Source organism: Anomalospiza imberbis, chromosome 4 (assembly GCF_031753505.1).
Source record: "Anomalospiza imberbis isolate Cuckoo-Finch-1a 21T00152 chromosome 4, ASM3175350v1, whole genome shotgun sequence".
Lineage (NCBI taxonomy): Eukaryota > Metazoa > Chordata > Aves > Passeriformes > Viduidae > Anomalospiza > Anomalospiza imberbis.
The window spans coordinates 10,167,144-10,180,536 of record NC_089684.1 but is presented as its reverse complement, the minus strand read 5'-3'; the positions used below and the strand labels follow the sequence as shown (position 1 = coordinate 10,180,536).

The 13,393-nt window shown below is 40.2% G+C and overlaps 1 protein-coding gene and 1 long non-coding RNA gene across 4 annotated transcripts in view; both read left to right on the top strand.

Annotated features, from left to right (window-relative positions):
* The window catches only part of GALNT7 (polypeptide N-acetylgalactosaminyltransferase 7), an 89,095-nt gene that overhangs the window by 32,288 nt on the left and 43,414 nt on the right, over window positions 1-13,393 (top strand). The gene's annotated exons all lie outside the window — the stretch shown is intronic.
* On the top strand, window positions 8,690-11,911 carry LOC137472211 (uncharacterized). The gene is made up of 3 exons (XR_010998069.1): window positions 8,690-10,095; window positions 10,919-11,005; window positions 11,668-11,911. It is a non-coding gene; the product is annotated as an uncharacterized lncRNA (long non-coding RNA).

Here is a 13,393-nt window from a genome sequence, read left to right as displayed (position 1 = left end):
AGAATGCTTTTGAATGTCAGAAATAATTGTTTTTTTCCTTGTTTTATTCTCCATGCTGAGATTTCTTTATTGCAGAGCATCATATTTTTTATCTGTTTCCTCAAATAGATGGGCATTTATTTTAAAGCCAAGTATTACTGATGAGGAAGTTGATTTCTGATATTCTGTAAGTAATTTTGGCTTTACATATGGAAACTTTTCAGCAGTGTATATTTAGTAGATCTATTCACAGCCTAATACCAAAACCCCAACAACTTTCCTGTAGGAAGTCCATTTTCTGCCCTACATGTATTTATTAATTCTGTCACTTCTTAATGTTCCTTAAATGCTTTTACACTGTATAGTGTATAGTATTCAAAGAAACTTTAAACTATGTGAAAAATACTGGTTTTGGCAACTCAAATGTTTTATAACTGGTGCTGATTTTATCCCAGTGCAAGTTAACCTCCATAATGTTCCTTTACCTTAATATGTTTATTTTGAAGTTTTGAAAATAAGTTTCCTGAACTTATTTTGTCTGCAGACTGAAGACATACCAGCACTAGGTTGACCCATTCCCTAATACCCTTTCTTATCTAGCTGTAGTGGCATAAAAGATTGCATACAAGAATGGGAAAGTACTCTGAAGGGAATTCTGCCTGACATTTGGGTGCACTTTCTAAGGAAAGGGTAATTTTGGACACCTAGAAATATGTGTTCAAATCATCATGCTGTGAAAAGTCACCAGTTCTATATATATATTTTAATGAAAACTCTGTTGAGACTCAGAACTTTCCTGAAAAGTGAGAAGTGCCCTCTCCTAGTGGAGGGCAGCTGCTGGTTATGTGTGTCTTCCCTCTCCTCCACGAATTTAAGAACCTGCAGCTCTCTCCTTAATCCTGTAGTAAGAGATAAAATAATCCTATGTGTGCAGATTTGACTTGAAAGGGAAGAAGAAAGGGAGATTCATGTCACTAAGAGTAGAAACATACTTTGTTGTGTAGAGTATAACAGTCTTCCTGCGTTACCATTAATACCAGAGGAATCCTTGGGAAAGCAGTAATGGGCTTCTGGGGAGGAGGAGCAGCACCCCTCACCCAGACCACTCTATCTGTTTTACTGTTGTAGGCTTCTCCTACCTGGATTATTTCCAGTTGGATTATTTCTGATACAGGATCTGGGTGTGATCAGCTGGGCAATTCTGCTGGGTTTTTTTCTGATGCTCTTAGTACACCATGAGTATCTGACCCTAAATGCAGTAGGGACATAAGTGTGCTGCCTTTCGTACCTCTGCTTTCTCAGCACAGCAAGTGCGTCTCCTCCAAAAGAGAAGATATGTTTAAGGAGCATAAATTGGTAGGGAAGGTTTGTTGGTGTTTGTTTTGTTCACAGAAGAAACAAAATAGAATGGTTTGGATTGGAAGTGACTTTAGAAATCATCTGGTACCAACCTCCCTGCTGTGGGAAGGGACACCTTCCACAGGACCAGTTTACTCAAAGCCCCATCCAACCTGGCCTTCAGCTCTTCCAGGGATGGGGCATCCGCAACTCCTCTGTTCCAGTGCCTCACCACCTTTGCAGTGAAGAATTAATTCCCCATATCTAATTTAAACTGACCCTCCCTCAGTCTGAAGCCATTCCCTTGTCCTTGTAAGAAGTCCCTCTCCCTGTCTCCTGTAGGCCCCTTTAGATACTGGAAGGCTGCCCTAAGCCCATCCCAAGACCTTCTCTTTTCCAGGCTGAACAGCCCCAAGTGTCTCAGCTTGCCTTCATAGGAGAGATGCTCCATCCCTCTGGCCCTCCTGTGGACTCAGTGTAGTGTTGTAGTTGAGTTGTGTAGTCTTGTTTTAAAGGTGCAAAAGGACCAGCCCTCCCAAGTCAGGCAGCTGCTGTCCTGCCATTCTGCACACGCTTGTTCTCCCTGGTGTCCCTCAGGGCTGCTGGGAGGGCTCTGAGGACGGGCAGCCCTGGAGCCCCCCGTGTGCCTGTGCACAGGTAATGGTTGTGGACAGCTGCAGAGGCAGCAGTGTCCTCTGCGTGTTGTTCCTCCCAGGCACTCTGCTTTTCAGCTACCCCTCGCTTCCAGCAGCTTCCCCCTGCCCCGCTCCTGTTTTGAGCTAGCTCAGTGCTGCTGTTTACCCTGCTTAGGGATGCCAAATTCATTTGGCGTGCTCATGCAGCTGTCTGTGGAGAGTCCTTGATCCAGCTCCGCGTGTGGGTGGAAAGGTGCTCGCGTTGGCATGCAGACAGGACAAAAATGCACGGAGTGGAAGTAAACCGACTGCAAAAACGTAGCCATCCCACTCCATAACATCAGCCTATCAGACAGAGGTTTAAATCCGAAACCAATTAGCAAAAACAAAACCAAAAATTTAAAGGCAGCTCATTTGCAGCAGCTAAAAAATACAGTTTTCATAAATCTTCTGCAAGAACTGGGTGCATCTTGTTATTCATATTTCTGCTGTTTCACAGTTCTCATTACAGCAGAGATGGAAAATATCCCCTTCAGGTTTTGCTGTATATCTGCAGTGATGGGACGATAAATATCCCTGTAATGCATCAGTGTTGACATTCAGAAGCCTTCCAAACTTTCCTTTTTAAATCGAATGGGAAAGTTAGCTTTGAGCCTCTTCACTGTGTAGGAAGAATGGGCAAGTGATTTTTTTTTTTCCCCCTTGCGACATCTTATATAAATCTGACATCCTTTACAAATCTGCAGTTACCGTACTGTCAGGAATTACAGAACTGGAAGTGCTATACTAAACAAAAGGAAAATAGGCTATTTCCAGATAAAACACTGTCTGAAGCAACAGCTAATGCATGGACTTATGCTGTTCTTGTTCTGTTGAAATTATTAAAAATGGAAAGGTGCCTAGTACCTTATTTTTAAGCTGTTATTTTTTTTATTGAAGTGAATTGAAAAGCGAAAAGTTCCAGGTTTTCGTGGAATTTTTGCATTGTTTGTTTGTTCTGCTTTATTTATATCATTTACGGGAAATGTTTATTGCGATAGTGAATCAATCTGGTTTTTTCTATCTTAACTTACAATATTTGTCCAAGTCTATATCGGATCATAAAGTAATGTACTGAGAAAATGTTGATTTGGATAACTTGCATATGCCAGTTTTAAACAGAGTGTATACCTCTTGTGTTGTGCAGTTGTCTTTTGTGTGTAAGAACTTCTCAAAAGAAAGCACATCATCCAAAAGGCAAGTGATTATTGGCAGCAATAATAGTGGCATGGTTGACAACCATGGGAATGTAGGGTCTCTTACAGAAGAAGCTCTTTTATATTGCTTTTCCTTTACCATTTTCTATATGAGAATTTTGCAGTTTATTGAACAGTGGCAAAACTCAGTGGATTTGTGTGTGTGTGTGTGTATTTTGATTACAGTCTCATCTTTGTGGATTTTGGTTTCTTTTGCTGATTCTGTTTTGATGTACAGTAAACAAGTCTGTACTGTCCTGTTTACTGTCCTGTCGTGGTACATTTGCCAGTTCATCCTTCTGTGGTATTTGATGCCTAATGTATGTAGCTTCTCTCTTATACTGGGGACTGAAATACTGACAGTTTTTCTCTTTTGCAGTTCCTCCTCCTGAGAGGCACTGTCTCACTCCCCAGTCAGACTAAAGTATGAACTTACTGACTCTTTGTTTTTCAGCTGCAGGCCAGATTTTGCTGTGTTAGAGACAGAAGACTCTCTTTCCCAGGGACTGCAGAAGGCTTTTGAATTGAGTTTTGTGACAGGCTTTAACAAAATTGTCTTTGTTAGAAGTCAAATTGCAAGGCTAGCATGTAAAGGTCTTGATTCAGTGAACTGTGTTCCAATTTAAACACCCATTTAATGAACTGGATAGATCATAAGTAGACTTTGTAATGTCTCTTCTATGTAAGATGCAGTCAGTGAAGGGCACAGTTTTCATAAATGCAGTTATTAGCAGCTCTATTTGAAACCCACAAGTAATGCACATGCCTAGGGCTTTTAGAAGTCACTCCAGATGGAAACAGCATTACTGGGGTGATTATACCCTGAGGAAAGGCTCACTGTCATTTTGAGATCAATTTTTAGCCAATGTTCCATTCTCAGTATTTACATGGAGACTCTGAATTGCCAGAACTCCAGATTTCATAACAAAAACGTTAACAAGAAGTGAACATTTGTTGAAAGGATTGCAATGCTGCAGAGAAATGCCTGTTGCTATGCTGGTTGGATGGTGAGAGTATCCTGCAGACAGAGGCACCATGCTGAGAAAACTGACTTCTGTTTTTCCGAGCAAGAAGGAGCCTCATGCATCTTTGTGTGTGTTGTACACCCATTAATTTGAACAGGGGAATGCTGCAGTCCCATTGCTAAGGAGTCAGTGCAGATGGGAGAATGCTGTTCGCTTGCATCTTCCCCAGATGTGTGGTCAGAAATGCCAGCCATAGTGTATCTGAGCTGGAAGCACAAAGATCATGTTAGAAGTCTCTTCTGGATCTCCCTTATGTAAGGAGGTCCCCTCAGAAGATGTTCAGGGCTAGAAGTTAATCCTTGGTGTCATGTTTGGAGAAGGCAGTGGGATATCAGTTCCCAGTGCTGACTTGGAGAGTAATGTTTTGATCATTAATCTCATACAGCCTCAAGTTTATATTGTGGCACCACCATGGATCATCTGCACTGACAAAGTAAGTGTCAGGGCAGTCCATTACTTGAAGTTCAGGTGCAGCGTGGTCACCTTTCTTATTGGCCCCGTGGTCTCAAGGTGCCCACAGTGGCCTCCGTGCTCCAAATAAAAGATACTGCATGGCAAGTGCAGAGAAGTGTGCAAAGCTGAAAGCACAGGCTGGTTTAGTGGAGCCCATTTAGAAAGTTTGTGGATTATATTATAGCATTCTTGCTGGCTATCTAAAAGATGCAGATACCCCAGCTGTGCTAACACATTACATGGCTTCTAAAGCAAAGCTATAAGATAGGTTTTTATATTCATCATGTTTACCTCACAGTAAAACAAACAATATCACTATCTGTATGTGTCACAGAAAGAGTAGTCTATTTTCCAAGATAGATTTGTCTGTTCAATAAATGGATTTTTTTATTAGTTTAGTGTTGTTGCAGGGTTTTTTTTTTCCTTTTTATGCTTCAAATGCATGTGCCGTGTTGATTTTTTGGGTTTTTTTAAGTATTTGAAGCAGATAAGAACTTATCTTACCGCAATGGTTCAGTGGACTATAACTAATTTATTGGCAAATACCACCCACATTCTTCTGTGTAGGAAAGACCAGGGATGAAGGGCCAAGGAAAGATGAGATCAAATCACAGAGAATACCATTGGTCAGAAGTTATTTCCCATCTCTTGTCTAGTCAAGCTGTACACAAGGTAATTACATAAATACGCTGAATTTTTGAAATCTTTTGGGACTTCAGATGGAACTTGCAGAAGTGGATTTTAGACTGTATATATAATTTGCATAAAATGCAGTTTTTGGCTTTAGCTGGCTGTTTCACTGAAGAAGCTTTCAAAATGGTAGGTTTCATCAAATTCTAAAAAGCAATTAAAAAAAAAGACAGAAGTAGACTGTGGTACAGCTTGAGAATGGTTACAATATTTCAAGATAAAAGAAAATCTAATAATGCAGTTTGCTCCTTAATAGCAAGAAATATGAAATGAGATTGACATATCTGTCTTTAAAAATGGAGGCAGTGAAGATATAGCACAGAAAACTGCATCCATGCCTTGATCAAGTGTGTCCATTAGTAATGGATTTATTGTCTTGTAAATGTCATTTACTTGCTGAGTTATATAAAAGAAATGCATGATTTTTAAATATCCATCTGTCCCAGATGATTGAGAAACAAGAATGAAATTCCTCTGCAGGCTTGAACCAATGCAGTGTTCATCATTGATGCCTGGAGAGCCACAGAAGCTGGCCTCAGCCGCTTAGAGCATGACAATTGATGATAGTTCTTGTTTCTTTCTGAGGCTTTTTGTGAAAAATAATAGAAGTTGGATTTTATCTATAGTAAAGTTGTGGATTATATATTGTAACTCTTTTAATTCAAAGTGAATGCTTGTGTTGTGGTTTCAGCTCAGTCAGCAGCCAAGCCCCAGGCAGCTGCTCCCCCACCAGTGGGATCAGGGAGAGAATTGGATTGGTAAAAGTGAGAAAACACACAGGCTGAGATGAAGACAGTTCAATACAGAAAGCAAAAGCCAAGCGCACAGTCAAAGCAAAAAGGAATGAATCACTGCTTCCCATGGGCAGGCAGATGTTCAGCCATCTCCAGGAGAGCAGGGCCCCATCGCAGTAGCTTAGGAAGACAAACACCATAGCTCCAAACGTTCCTCCCCTTCCTCCTTCTTCCCCCTACTTTAGATACTGAGCATGATGCCATACGGTCTGGAATATCCCTGTGGTCAGTTTGGGTCACCTGTCCTGCCTGTGTCTCCTCCCCAGCATGGCAGGATGAAAAGCAGAAAAGGCCTTGGCTCTGTGCAACCCCTGCTCAGCAATAACAAAAACATCTCCACGTCAGCCCTTTGTTCAGCACAAACCCAAAACACAGCCCCAAAGCAGACACTGGGAAGAAAATTAACTCTACCCCAGCCAAAACCAGCACAGCTTGTTTTTACCTGGTTATCTCTATAGCTTAAAACTGAATTACTTAAATTTTGATTGTTTCAGTCCAGAAGAAAACAGTTTTATCTATTTCTTTCTTCAGTTTATAGAGAACATTCATAAAATGGGCTTGGTCTTGGTAAAATTAAAAGCCTTGCTACTTCCTAGTCCACTGTGTAATAGTGCTACACAGGAAAAGAAAAATAATTTTGGTTTTTGAAAGGAAATGAAGCTGGACAGAGGACATCTTAGAAATTCTTAAAAGTTCCTAACGTCCATATGAATAAACATGAGTTCTATTTTTACGATCTCATTGAAACATATGCATAAAATGAAGGATATTCACAGAGTGAAACAGAACATGGAAGGAACAATGACTCGACTAGAAAGGCCACAAGCTTCATTTAATGTTGAAATGTAGTGATGAGAACAAATCTTGTACTGAAGCTCTTGAGTGATGCTGTGTTTTAAGCCTTTTCATCTTGGAGGGCACAGCTTCCCAGGAAAAAAGGGTGAAGGAGGTTTTTGGGATAGGAAGGAGATGCTTGTTATTGCTGAACTATTAAGGGCTGTGGAATAAAGTTCCTATCAGTTGTAGCAAAACACTGAGTGTAAGTGTAGTACTGGCTGAGCCCAGCTGCCCAGCAGGGCAGACAAGGTGGTGCAGCTGAGGATCACAGAGCACGGGAGTGAAATGAGAAATCAAAGTTCTCTTTTGCTAGCCTCTCATTGCAGTGCAAGGACAGTAAAAATAATTCAATACAATTTTTTAATGAAGAGTGTGGCAAGCACATTTCTCTCTCTCTCAGGATTTTTATAAAGGTGCACAGAGAGAAATGAAAGAGAAAACAATTTCTATTTCTGCTCCTTGTTTTTCTCTTGTGGAATGTGTTTGGAGAATTGTTTATCTGGAGTGATCGCTTGGTTGGATCACGGTGGATTGTTTGGGCCTGATGGCCGATCGGATCCACCTGTGTCTGGACTCTGGAGAACAGGGTCACGAGTTGTGAGGGGTTAGATATGATAGAGAGAGTAGCATGTAGTTTTTAGTATCCTCTTTTATATAGTATATTAATGTATCATAGCATAATTATAATAAAGAAATCATTCAGCCTTCTGAACTGGAGTTAGACATCATCATTCTTCCCATTGGGTTCGCTGACATCTGCAACAGAAGAGGGTAAGAAATACTCCAGGATTCATGAAGACTTGAAATCTGGAGGCCCTTTTGCATCTTACACTCAGCTCAGCATAGAGATGATGCAATTGTTCATGTTGTTCTTAATACTCATAATTTTTCCAGTTAAGCATTCATAAAATCCCTCTAAAAAAGAAAAGTCATGGACAGCTGTCTAATTATGATATGTTTCCCTTTTATCTCTTGCATCCTAGGCCAAAAAGTTGTTACTTATTCCAAGTATTGTGAAGCAATTTGCTATAGCTTAAGTATGCTTCTGACTAAACATTGTTTTCAAAACCTGACTGTATTGCTCCAAGCCACATAGCCCTGGGCAAATGTGGTACTCCTAATCACATGGAGGAGGGAGACAGGATAAAAGCATTCTTCATTTTGTACCATAATTTCTGCAGTCCATTTTTCAGAAGAGATTTCCTGATATTTATCTTTTGCCTGGAAGAAAGAGTTGGAAAAATGTCTTGCCTTCACCTTCTGCCCTTCTCAAATAGGGTGAGTAATGGCATCATCTTCATCAGAACATTGTAAGCAAAACTGGAAATTTGAGAGAAATGAAAAGGAGAACAGAAGGTGGCATTTGAACTACGTACATAGCAGTAAATGTTACAGAAATGAGCGATGGTGATATTGGTTAGAACCACCAGAATTCTGAATATTTGGAGATTTCCCATAGACTTCATCTGCTTAAAAATTGTTCTGTCTTCTGGCTGTGTCCCTAGAAGCCCATTTCATGCACTTTTTTTTTTTAGAAATGCCTTGTTCTTCTGTTGCTTTACTCCTCCTGTGATACCTACAGCTGCTGGCACATCAGCTTCAGGAGAAAGTCACCTTGCTGATCATCTTGTGCAGCAAGGCACCCTCTTAGGTTGAGGAGTTGAAAAAGAATTATTTTCGTTATGTTTTTTAAGTGAAAAAAGGTTTAACTTTCTAGGCAATAAGTGTTGGCCTTTCTGTGCATAGATGAAACTTGACATCTCCTGAGACTTGATGTGGAGAGTGGCATCAGGTAAAGAAGGAAAACTAAAGTTGATTGGGTCCTTAGTGTCTCTGCTGTCAAGACTAGACAAGGAACTAGACTTTATCTTGGAAAGACAGGTCAGAGTCTGATGAGCTTTGCTTACTTGGAACAGATTTTCTCCCTGGTGTTGCAGTGGAAGAACTGTACCCCAGGGCTTGGTGCTCTCCTTCTCTTCAGCCTCTTCATGGGGCTTGGCTGTTATCATAACAGCATTCTGAACAACTAAAATACAATAAAATGTCAAATGTCTGGATTTAGCATGAAATTAGTCAACTGGCATGCAAATTATTTTGCTTTTTTTTTAATTTGTGTCGTGTCTCATCTATGGTGTAGTAACCCATATGGTGTATTTGAGGGTAAAGATAACTGACAGGTGCTTTTCTGTTGGCTTGGAGCTCTGAGTCACTGCAGTCTCTGTTTAAGAATGAATTAATGTGGGTGATACCCTACAGAAGTTTGTAGTTGAACTACCATGCTAAATACATGCTAATGGCAATGTAGGCTGCAGTAGGTAGAACTGTATTTATCTGTTGGACAGAGAAAAAAGGAAGGTTATGGGAGTTTAAAAAGCTGCTGGTAGCACACTGTTCTACAGTCACTGGGTCAGCTGGTGATTTATTAGATCAGTCTTAAGTGCTTAACCTAAACTGACTTACCTTGTGTGATGTACAGTATTTATCTTTCCTCAATTTGTGTCAAGAAGAGAGCCAGGATCAATGCAGGCAGGTCTCTTGGGTCTCTGGTTCCTTGGGCACCAGACAAATTGCACTTGGATGTAACAAAGAAAGTAATTTAATTATCAAGGAGCAATACCACACCTGAAAAGATGCAGTGTGTAGGGAGATACTTGCTTTTATGCTTCTTTATGTTTTGTCTTACTTGACCAAGGCCAGGTTGGATGGGGCTTTGAGCCACCCAGTCTAATAGAAGGTGCCTATGGCAGGGGGGTTGGAACTGAGAGATCTTTAGGGTTCCTTCCAGCCCAAGCCATTCTGTGTTTCTGGATTACTTTAGCTTTCTTCTACTGAAAATGTTGATTGGTCTAGTTATAATAAACTTGTAATAAATTCTTGCTATTCTGAGTTTAAAGTTTTTCTGTCATCTTTAGCGTGTTGTCTGTAAGGAGAGGATTTAAGAGGCTTTGGATCATACTTCTGTCTTATCAAGGGTCCTCTGACAACTTTTCTGTTATTCTGCAACAAGCAGCTGCAAATATGGTTTTGTGTTCTTTTTATTGCACAGGTTACTAGTGCCAACATGTTTTCATTTCTAAAGCATGGATGAGACTGAAATACATCCCCTTAGGTAATGCAGCAGCTTCATTTATGATTCAGTTTAAGAATATTTCTTTTACTTGGAAGTGATTGTAATCTTAATGATAAGAGACTATTTGGCTTAGTTCAAAATTAACCTTAAGTTACAAAATCAAGGACAGATTTCTTTGATATCAGTTTATTCAGGTATTTATCTGAGCTGTTCTATTTTAGATCTCAGTAACTTCTCTCCAGATTACATGGTACTCTCCGTAGCTGCATGGAGAGGTACATTGAGAGGTACAAAGAGAGTAGATTTAGATCAGTTATTAGGGAAAAAATCTTTCCTGTGAAGGCGGTGAGACACTGTAATAGGTTGTCCAGTGAAGTTGTGGACACCCCGTCCCCGGAGGTATTCAAGGCTAGGTTGGATGTAGTTCCAAGCAACCTGGTCTAGTGGAAAATGCCCCTGCCCATGGCAGGGGCGTTGGAACAAAGTGGTCTTCAAGGTCTTCTTTCAACCCAAACCATTCTATAAGTCTATGATTGCTTGTGGTTAGCTCTGCAAAGTTATTGGGCTTAAGAGGGGGCTTTGAGTGAAATGGATCTGTCAGGGCTTCTTTATTGCTCTGTGACTGTTGAACTACAGAGGGAACCAGGGGTAGCGTGACAGGACCAGGAATAGCAGGATGGGATGTTTAAAAGCTGAGTAAGAGTTGGATCTCAAGCAGTGAGGAAGGAGATTGGTAGGTTTAAGAGCTGGTTCAGTATTCCCCAAGCACTGAGTGCTAGTGAAAATGAGGACATTAAGACTGCTATTTTTTACAGTAATTTGTTCTGAGGCACTCAGTGTCTTTATTTTTACTTCCTTTCAGTCAGGCAGAGTCTAATTGTGAAACTACTTGTCACACAGGAATTTGAGGAGTACTGCACCTCTCCTAAGGAGGCATAATGTAAAATAGGTAAGGTCCAGGCCATATTCTAGCTGTCATTTTTTGTACTTTTAAATCTTCCTGAAGGTGAGAGAGTGAAGTTTGCAAGTTTTGGGTGACCAATGGCATCGCTTGTGTGAGACTGAATCTAGCACTGGCCAGGTCTCTGGGTAGTCTCTGCTTTCAGTGGAGGTATCTGAACTTCCCAAAGAAAAGGAACTTGTTCAGTCTGGACCAGAAGCATAGGAATGTGACAATTGCATTTGTAGAAAATCCAGACACCAGGAGGGACATATCCAGCAGTAAGTTCTGGGAGAGCAGTGTCACTGGAAAATGGAGTGAGGAGCAAGGACAGGGGGTAAAGCAGTACAAGTTGAAAGAGCAATTGCAGCAGGATTGCATTACTTTGCATGAGTTTTAAATGATATATACACAGCAAGGCCACAGAGGATGACAGAAGTATCGTTAGCTCCCCTTGCAAGTGATAGATAATGTTATAACCGAACAATTTTATTTAAATGGGATGCTTAGATGGGTATCATACTGACATCCAAATTTGGGTATGTCTTTAAACAAGATATTCTGCAAGTAAACAGGTGAAACTCGGGATTGATTATGTTCCTTCTGTTAGGCAAATAACCAGGGAATCAGGTTATTTCAACTGAAAGTAAATATTATTCTTTCTTCCATAGGATTTGTTATCTGCGGGCTTCCATAGCTTAATACCAGTTTCTGTGCCTTGTGAACGACCATGTGAAATGCTGGCTGCAGACCATGGCAGTATGCAGCAGTAGCCTGAAGTCACTGTCCTAGATGAATGCTTCTGCCCTGACAAAGTAGATGGTATCCAAGAGGACAGGAAGAGCTAGTGGGTCTTTTTGCCTAGGGAACTCTTGCAGCAATTGTTCAACAAATGAAATAAAGTTGATGAACTAAGCCTTATCTTCTGCAGGGTCTTTCTTGAACTCACAGGTTCAAACACCAGCAGAGATGACCTTAGATGTTAGTGAATATTGTTTGTTTTTGGACTCATTACTAGATAATAAGAGGTTGTTTTTATCCATTGATAGGAATCCGTGATACAGAGGCTCCTGTAGATTAGTGCAAGTCACTTGGAACTTGAATGCTAAATTCTGCCAAACTGCTTCATTATAGCAGAATATTGACCTGTTACCAAATTCACATCTCTACAAACAGTTCCTTTCCTTTACTATGTGCCCTTCTTATTTTTGGACATGCCATTTTTCCACAAGCAGTGCTTTCCTATTTCAGAAATGTCAACTATAAAATAGAATAAACTTGTTGATCTTACTCCCCACTAAATTGTTTCACCTTGGCTAGCACAGGTAATTTGGGTCTCAAAAGTACTGGTACTTTACTATTCTCTCAGTGGGCTGAGTCAATATTGATGGCCTGTGGTCTGCTGATATCTACTGAAAACTTGGTAACTTCTGTACTGCAGAAGTATATGTTCTAGTGATTGTCCTGTTCTGCCTTATCACATTAGGACATAAGGAGTGAGTGGGGAAGGGATTTCTCTCAATGCTGATGACTAGCAGTTCTATTACAAGTATCTATTCCTGGCAAAACTGTTTCCTCTCAAAGAGCTACTTGGGATCTAAAAGAAAAATAACAAGTTGGATAAAGGATGGTACAGGGCAGTAAGTAATGGAGTATCACATGTCAATCAGCTTGATAGATTATGTGAAATCTAGGAAACGGGTGAAGGAGGAAGTTGCCCTGCTTTTTTAAAAAATTAGGTTTCAAAAAAAGAAGAAATAAAAACCAACCCACAATGTTTTATTTGCCATTCATCAGATACAGGTGGGAGTGCAAAACACATCGGTATAAAAGTAGTGCTGAACACTCATTTCTCCAAAGCTGCCTGTGGCCCTTGCACCTCATTTGCACTTCAGTGTTCTGTATTTTTTAGTGAGGAGGATATATATATATATATATATATATATATATATACACGTAAATATGGATATAGTGTAATACTTTCTTGTTTATATCGTCAAAATTCTTTTTAGTTGTTTGGACTTTGTGATTCATAAGTGGCTTCTGACCAAGTTCGTGCTGAGGACTCCAAAAATAACAGATGTGGTTTTTGTCTTGTAGGATTAGATTACTTGCTCTCCGGAGATGCCATCACAGCAATGTGTTTGAGGTACAAAGCTGTATAGTCATGGTAGTTCTGTGTACCAAAATTTATTCCAGGATGGTAGATATGAATTGGTCTTGTTTAAGTTTGTTCTGTTTCCCCTAGGATATTTAAGGTGGCAGAAATCTACTATGGAGAGGTGGCACTTACTGCGTAATGGACTTTCGTTTTGTCAGTATATGTCCAAATTGAGGGTGACTGTGAACATAAAAATATAACTTACAGAATTATATTTTCCTGAAACTGCTGGTGAC